The following is an 8,829-nucleotide window of genomic DNA, read 5'->3' on the forward strand; positions in this document are numbered from 1 at the left end:
CCTGAATTGTCTCATTGACACTCCTGCAACAAGTAACTTTGATTTCAGTGGTATCACTCAGAATGTGCAGAAGTTGCTCAAGATTGACAGGTGAATGTAGCATTCAGCCCATTGTTTTGCTGTAATATTTTGACACAGAGGCAGGGGGTTAATACTGGCTGAAATGCCACATTTCTCTTCTCCTCTTGCAGTGGTAATATTGGGTAGGTGTGTGAAGCTGTGAGTGATGCAGCAGCAGAGCCTCTGGGTCCAAACAGCAATAAAAGCCCTGTGTGTTGCCTGAGGTTGTGTCATTTGTTTGGGATCCCCCAAATAATGGCTTGTAACTTAATTTGCATTTTTGTAACTGTTGTGGTATTGACACTGGAGGGAGCATGTTCACTAGTCAAACCCACACTTGCAAAGCACATGATGGAATGTATATTTGTTAGTGCATGCTGCTGAATTCACACAGAGCATTGATTTCAGTATCTGCTTCTACATCTTAAGTGATTTGAGACCCTCGTTTCTTTTTTGCTGCAAGTTTTCCAGGTCACTTTTACATAATTTAGACCATTCGTCTCTTATCAAATTTTTCCTGATACTCAAAATGACCTTCTCCAACATCAAATTTCAGAACAGTTACTCTAATTTTTAATTAATGCATCATGTGCATGCTCAGTGCCTCTGAAAATCAGGCTCAGTCTCCTGGTGGGCTCCCAAAAATTGAGGCATGCCAAATCACAGTACAGTTTGAAAATATTGATCTCTTGTCCCACACCAACAGTTACTAGCCTCTACCCTCCTGCATGATCATTAACCAAGGAGTTGTGATTTTTTTCATTTAAACTATAAACTCTTCTAGGCAGGGCGCTTAACTTGCCAAGTTATAGATATTTGTGGTGCTGTATATAAAATAATGGTAATCTGCTGTTTGAAGCCAGCAATTCTTATTTGTAACCGAATCCTGTGGAGTTCACGGTAGCTAGTTGTAGACAGCTGATGGCTTTTAGTGAACATGAGAACAATATTTTGGGGCAGTTTTTGCAGATTAAACTCTCTAAAACTTCTGTAGAGGCTTCACATTCTATCAGTGAATTGGTCCAAAGTGTGTAAATTATAGCTGAACAATAGAGCAGGGTAAATATTTAAAGATAAGAGCCAGCTGGAGCTGTGAACAAAAGGCTTGGACAATGGAGGTCTTTCTGAATTCACTCTTCTCAAGTCTTGCAAAACCCAGCTCACTGTTGATTCACTTCCCTGATTCACTCCCTTGAGTCATTATGTGGCATCAAGCCTCCAATAGTCAAAACCTAACTAAACAGATGTTAAAACTTCACTCCCAGCAGACTTCTCAGGAATAGGCTAACTTAGTTCGATGGATCTGTGTTTGTTCAGATCAGCTGTGATTGATCATCACTAACTAAGTGAATGAAATATAGTTTGAGAGTGAGCTGAATTACAGACTCAGTATTATTACAATACAGTCTTTAAAAAAAAATGGTGGTTTGGCATTCTGTCAAGTGATTGCCTTTCCAGGCTCCCAAAGCTTTATTGTAATGGGCAGCCAAGCCACTTGTAAGTTGCAGTTTTTGCTGTCCTCAGGCTTTTTCCAAAGGAGTTAAAATTAGGGCATTCATAGCTGTTTCCAAAATAGCATCCTGAATGTAACAATGTAGGAGCCCACAAAAATCTTTTAGTCCCCTCCCTCTCTCACCCCCAGCTGTGAAATCAAAGTTGCCTGAAGTTGGGAATCTTACAACCCAAGCCTGTTCTCAGGAGTACCAACATTATCATGGGGCATGCAGGTGGAGAGGAGGCTTGCTTTCTTTCTTTCTTCGCTTCAGAATAAAAATAACTACCAATAGCTGGTGGTTTTAACTCCCTAGCTAAAACAATGAATGGCTCAAGCAAAAGGAAATGTGGTCCCTTGACAGTGCTTTTACTTATTGGTGCATTGCAATTTCCACAGACGTACTTATTCTCAGAAACATTAATGTTATTGTTAAAGATCAAAGTGCACTTCTGCACTGAAACAGTCCCTGGCAGACCTAAAGCTTTAATCAAAACGTGAGTCAGGATATAAAGTTAATTAAAAGAAAGAAGAGTTTGCAGCAGATAAATGTGCAGCACACTTAAATGAGCCTACAATTAGAAGCTCTTTGGCAAAAATTGAGACCAACAAAAACAAATGTCTGCCTAAGAGGCTAGAGGCCAGACCCAATTTCAATTTGCAGTTACACACGAATATCATTGTTGTCATCGGGGGGTGGGGGTGACTCCTGATTTATTCCAGTGTAAATAAGAGGAGAGTCAGACCCAAGCATCCTTTACCTGCAGCAGATTGTTGAAGGCCAGCATGTTATTTATATACACATTTTACAGCTGCTAGCTGAGAACCCAGCTATTGTGCAACTTCCCTGTACAGATCCCAGAGCAGCTTGGGAGCTCATGGGATTCAGTGTGTTCTTTGGCTCTGTGTGGGGTAACATTTGGGAGGAGGGAGAGGGTAGAGCCCATTAATATGGTGCTGCCTCCAAATCTGGAGCGTGACCAGCAGTGAATAGCAGCACTCAGCCCAGCTCTGGGGATCATCTTCTCACAGCCAGAGCAGAACATTGCACATTAGCAACATTTTTTCGGTCAATTTTCCACTGTTTAATACTCCTCACCACACAAGTTGTTCAAAACCAGCCAGATGTAGCGTATAGAATAGGCAAATCCAGAGAGCAATGTGAGGATATGTTGAACCATTGGAGTCTTTTCATGTAGTCATTCATTAAACACAACCTGCTGTGCAAGAAATAGCCATGTAATTAAAATAATAGGTGGGAAAAACAGGCACACGATTAACAGTTGGGCCTAGGAGGGAAATGAAGACTGGTTAGTAACCGTTAGAGCACAAGGAAGGTTCGCAAGCCCTTAACTTCTGGGTTGCGTCTGGGTCACTCTTTTCTCCTTCCTACCACTCGACCAATGCAATGTACCCAAAAGATGTGGCTATGTTCTCTTCATTCTTTAATTCAGTTTTCCAACTTGCTCACTTCCTCCTTAAAGAGTTTGCAAAATAGAGCAATGCTGAGACCAGAACCACCTGGGTCTTTGGAACCCCAGAGAAATCTGAATTCCAGACATCTTGCTGGAGACTTCCTAATGCACTTAAGGGAGTAAGAGTTACAGACTGTAGCTCTGGCCTCTTCTTTGTGTGGCCAGCACAGGGATTAGGCACAGGGATTGCCTCCTCTTACTCTCCCCTACCGCACCTTGATGAGGGGAGGAGAAAGAGGCCATGGCCCTGCTGGAGTGGGACTAGTGCACATGTGGCTGGGGGGATATACTGGGCCCCCTCTATAGAACGAGCGGCAGTTGCCCATGCCCTGCATGCTGGGAAATCCTGGGGGTCAAATTTCTACCTCAGTCCCCTGGAGAGCAGCTCCATGAGGCCCTTAATGCCAGACTCTGCCCCCAGTTATGTTTTATGGAATGTGACAGTAATGAAGCACAGAGATAGGGACATTAAACACGGCAAAGCCAGGAAAGGCTGAGTTCTAGTGCAACAGTCTCTTCATGTAAACTTTGCCTCTTGGGCTGGTGCATTGCAATAGGGCTTACACTCCATGGTTGCATGCAGTGTCTCCTTTAACACAACAGAATATGAATGCAAACAATTCCCTATCACATCCAGGGTTACAGTGTTCAGTCCTCCAAAATAAGTGGTGAGGTTCCCCTAACTCTCTGAGCTCACCCCTGGGCCCAGCTCTCCCTTCGTAATACTCACCCCTCTGTCTGGAGTCAGAGTAGATCTGGTCCCCAAATGCATTGCTTGCAAATCCCCCATGGACTTGGGCATGGAAGTCTGCATGTGTGAAGTAAGCCAGTTGGTTACTATGGAATCAAGGAGAAATCTGCTCCCTTTTGCCCCATGTGCAACACTCCCATTGACTGTCAAAGATTTCAGTGCATAATTGTTGAGTAGGGCCTAATGCTGCTTTCTTTCTGCATCTACAATCATGGCCTATTGCCTAAGTAGGGACCACAGGATAAGGGCACTCTTTATGTCTAATTGTTGTTATAAACCCAGTTTACTGTCTCCTTCTGGAGGCCTTGAGTCCAGGGATGTCCGCTGGCTCTTTGAGAGTCACAAGTGATTATTGGTTTGAAAGCAGCTCGGCTTTGCAATGTCTTGTTTAATTACCCTCTGCACTTCACCAAGTGCCCCTTGAGTCCATTGTTCTAGTGAGATCAGCATAACAAGGATCATTTGGTTGCTAAAAGTGCCTCCTTTGAAAGACTTACAGCCGCAGTCAGGGGTTTATGACAAGGAAGCACATCATTAGGTGACAAATTACCCTACGCAAGAATTGGGGCTTCCCCTAACAATGCAGGCCACTGCCTCTTTTTCAGAGCACTTTCTCTTTGAGCAGCAACTAGCAACAATTCCCCTTCTGGTCCTTTCAGATCACTTTGTAGGTTGAAAGGCGCCTTAGCTCTTCCGGCCTGTGATAGCTGAACCTTGAGGGTGCTGGCAAGTCTGGGGCTAGCTGTTTGAATAGCCCTTCACAGAATTGGCTAGGCCCCTGATTGAGTCATTGTGCAGACGAATGGGGACATGGTTCCAGCCCCAGAGTGTGCCTTCAGTAAAGGGGACGCCACTGCCCAGTGCTGGGGGCCCAGGTGTCTGTCCTGGGCACGCCGGGAACCTGCTGAGGACCCCTGTGCTCTGAGGGGCTCTGCCCTCTGGGCCCTGCTGGTGCCTGTGATGTACTATTTGCATTGCAGCAAGGCCTGGGGCCCCATCCGGGAGCCCAGCCCAGCCCAGCCCCCGTGCGCTTGGTGCTGCGCAAAGGCGGCAGCCCCTGCCCCAGAGAGGAGGACGGGACCGGGCAGTGCCTGGGGCACCGGAAGGACCAGGCTGCCCTGGCTCTGAAGGACAAGCGCGGGGCCCTGCTCCAGCCCAGGCGCTGGGCTGCCGCCGTCGCAGCTCAGAGCCCCTCCCGCTCCTCAGGGGCCGAGCTGGCTCCCCGGCTCCCCAGCGCGGCCCCCGAGCGTGCAGGGGATTGAAAGGCCGGGGGCGGGCCGCGATTCTCCACGCTGCGAGGGGCCGTCCTGCCTGGGAAACGCCGCCGGAGCGGCCCGGGCCAGCCGAGCTCCAGCGACCCCGAGGGAGGAGCCCGGGGGGGCTGCAGCCGGGCGGGGGGCGGCGGGGAGCCGCGCTCAGACCAGCCCAGGCCAGAGCCGCCGCGGGGCAGGGCAGGGCAGGGCTCGGGCTCGGGAAGGCGGCCGGGCCGGGCTCTCAGCCACAGCCGGGCGGGGAGCCCTTGCCGGGGGGGCCCGGAGGCGGCTCGGTCCAGGGCCTGTGGAGCGGAGCGGGCTGTCAATCGGGGGCAGGTCTCCCCCGCCCGGCCCGGCCCGGCCCCCTGCGGCCCTTTGATCTATTGTGCGGCGGCAGCTGCCGCGGAGCCCTGGGCGCGGTGCGGGCTCTGCCCCAGCGGGTGCCGGAGCCCGGGGCAGGGGGACGGGCCGCGCGTGGCGAGGCGGCAGTGCCAGAGCTCCGGCCGCGGGTCCCGGGCACGCACGTGTCCCTGCCGGCCCGGGCGAGGAACCTGCCCCGACCAGCCACCTCTGCACCCGCTGCGGGCCGGGCCGCCTGCCCCTCCCTGGATCCCAGGGCTGGAAGAGGCCTCAGCAGGTCATGGAGCCCGGGCCCCTGCCCAGAGCAGGATCCACCCCCACTGAGTCATCCCAGCCAGGACCTTGTCCAGCCGGGACTTAAAAACCTCCAGGGATGGGGAATCCACCACCTCTCTAGGCAGCGCATCCAGCGCTTCACCGCCCGCCCGGGGAAGTAGTTTTCCTAATATCCAACCCACACCTCCCCCTCTTCAGCTTCAGACCATCGCTCCTCGTTCTGCCACCTGACACCGCTGAGAACAGCCTCGCTCCCTCCTCTTTCGAGCTGCCCTTCAGGAAGTTGAAGGCTGCTGTTAAATCCCCCCTCGGTCTCCTCTTCTGTAAACTGAACAAGCGCAGATCCCTCAGCCTCTCCTCGCAGGCCACCTGCTCCAGCCCCTAGGCATTTGCCTTGCCCTCCAAGGCGCCCTGGCGGGTTGGCCCTGCAGGCTGCACGTGCACTGGGTTGGACCCCCTGCGCTGCGGGCCCGATCCTGCGCCTCTCGCCTTGCAGTCAAGGGCAGCACACCCCGGGGATTCACTCCGCTCCCGCGCCGCGCGGGGGAAGGGGCGGCCCCGGAGACCCCGCGTGTTCCCAGCGCCGCGAAGGTCTGGGGGCTCTGCAAACCTCTGGGCCAGAGCCAGAGCCGAGCGCCCGGACAAGGCCTCTGCAAGGGGTGAGCGGGAGCAGGCGGCTTCGGAAGGCGAAGCTGCAGCGGAGCGAATCCGGGAACGCCCCCGGCCCGGCTGCTGCTTTCCCACGTGCGGCCGGGCAGCCGCGCCGGACAGGCCAGGACAAAAGCCGGCGGCAGAGCGCTGAAGCGACCCGCCCTCCAGCCTTGGGGCGCGGGGCCCCGCGCTCAGCGCAGCGCCCAGCTGGGCCCGGACCTGCCCGGGCCCGGGACATCTCCCTCGGCCGCCGCTGGCCCGGGCCCGAGGGCGGGAGTCCCAGCGCGGCCGAGAGCGGAGAAGCCGCCGCCCTGTCCGCCCACGGCCCGCAGGCTGGCCCGGCCTCCCCGCGCCGAGCGTGAAACGCACCCGCAAAGGGACCTGCCGGGCCCGGCTGGCGTGGCCTCAGCTGCCCGCGGCTCGCCTGGGGGGCGCTTGCAGAGCCCGGCCGGGGCTGACTAGCCGAGCAGCCAAGGCCCCCACGTGTGCCGGTGCGCGGCGCTGTACAGCGCAAAGAACGGGAGGCCACGGGGTGGCTGGGGGGGCACCAGCGATGCCATTTCCTCGGCAGTGTCGGAGCCCACGCCCCGGCCTGGGGAGGGGGCGGGCTGCGCTGCGCTGGGCTGGGCTGGGCTGGGCTGGGCCCCCCGTTCCCGGACTCCAGGCGAACCCCGGTGGGAGCCATTGTAGCCCTCAGCCTCCCTGCTCTGGCCAGTCACACGGCCCGCGGCCAGGGGCCCCTCCGGGGCGGCGCGCTGCGCTTCAATGCCCGCATTGACATGTAAAGCGCATCCCCCTATAAATGCGGCCTCCAGCCCGCGGCCGCCCGCTCCCAGCCCGCGGACCATGGGCACCCAGCCGGGAGCGCAAGAGAAAGCGCAGCGCTGCGGCTTCCGCAAGGTAAGCCCGCAGCAGCGCCGGGCGGGCGGACTGGCGGGAGGGAGGGAGGAGGGTGGGGCGGGAAAGAGGAGTCCCGGTAACTCCCCCCGCCGCAGGTTTCCAAACCTGGTAATCTCCCCCCCGGCAGGTCTCCAAACCCGGTAACCTCCACCCCCCCGCAGGTCTCCAAACCTGGTAATCTCCCCCCCCGCAGGTCTCCAAACCTGGTAATCTCCCTCCCCGCAGGTTTCCCAACACAGTAACCCCCCCCCCCGCAGGTTTCCCAACACAGTAACCCCCCCCCGCAGGTTTCCGAATACAGTAACACCCCCCCCCGCAGGTTTCCAAACCTGGTAATCTGCCCCCCCCCCCCGCAGGTTTCCGAACCCGATAACTTCCCCCCCCCCCCCGCAGGTTTCCAAACCTGGTAATCTGCCCCCCCCCCGCAGGTCTCCAAACCTGGTAATCTCCCCCCCCGCAGGTCTCCAAACCCGGTAACCTCCCCCCCCCGCAGTTTCCGAATACAGTAACCGCCCCCCCCCGCAGGTTTCCAAACCTGGTAATCTGCCCCCCCGGCAGGTTTCCAAACCTGGTAATCTGCGCCCCCCGCAGGTCTCCAAGCCGCTGATGGAGAAGAAGAGACGAGCCCGCATTAACGTGTCCCTGGAGCAGCTGAAGGCGCTGCTGGAGAGTCACTATTCCCACCACGTGAGTCCCCGCTTGGCTCGGCTGGGCTCTGGTGCCCCGGGCACTGGGCGGCTGCGGTCGCAGGGCCCCGCGTGCGGGACTGACCGGGGCGGGGGTCTCTCTCTCTCTCCGCAGATCCGAAAGCGCAAGCTGGAGAAGGCGGATATCCTGGAGCTGAGCGTCAAGTACCTGCGGAGCCTCCAGAGCTCGGTGCAAGGTACGCGCTGCCCTGCTCGCCGCGGGCTCTCGGGGCCCTGGGGTTTGCGGCCGGGCGAACGAGGCCGGCGCGGCTCCGGGTGGAGCTCGCTGCGCCGGACTGTCTCCCGGGACGGCGCAAAGGCGCAACCCCCCCGCCCCGCACCGCGAGGTTGCCAGGGCCGGGGCCAGCCGCAAGTCAGGGTGCGGGGCTACCTTTTCCCACCCCTAGGCCAAGCCCGCTCCGGACTGAGCTACCAGGCCCCGGAGTGTCCATGGCACCGAGCCCCACGCGGACACGACACGGGCCCTTTGATCGGGCTCTCGCGAGTTCAAGGCAGCCCCAGCGCCTCGCAGGCCGGCGCGGAGCAGGGCCGCACTCCCCCAGAACCGGGGCCTGTTACCAGACCCTCAGAAGGGGGCGGGCTGGGCAGGGCAGGGGGCGCAGAGCTGGGCAGGGCGCAGGGAAGGGGGCGCAGAGCCGGGCAGGGCGCAGGGCAGGGGCGCAGAGCTGCGCAGGGCGCAGGGCAGGGGGCGCAGAGCTGCGCAGGGCAGGGGGCGCAGAGCCGGGCAGGGCGCAGGGCAGGGGCGCAGAGCTGGGCAGGGCAGGGGGCGCAGAGCTGCGCAGGGCGCAGGGCAGGGGGCGCGGGCAGGACTGGACTGAGCGCGCAGAGGGGTCGGCCGCGAGGAACAAGGCGTCTCGGGCATACGGGCCCAGGCTCCCGGAGCAGGACGCGGCTCTCTCGACGT

Source organism: Carettochelys insculpta, chromosome 23 (genome assembly GCF_033958435.1).
Source record: "Carettochelys insculpta isolate YL-2023 chromosome 23, ASM3395843v1, whole genome shotgun sequence".
Classification (NCBI taxonomy): domain Eukaryota; kingdom Metazoa; phylum Chordata; order Testudines; family Carettochelyidae; genus Carettochelys; species Carettochelys insculpta.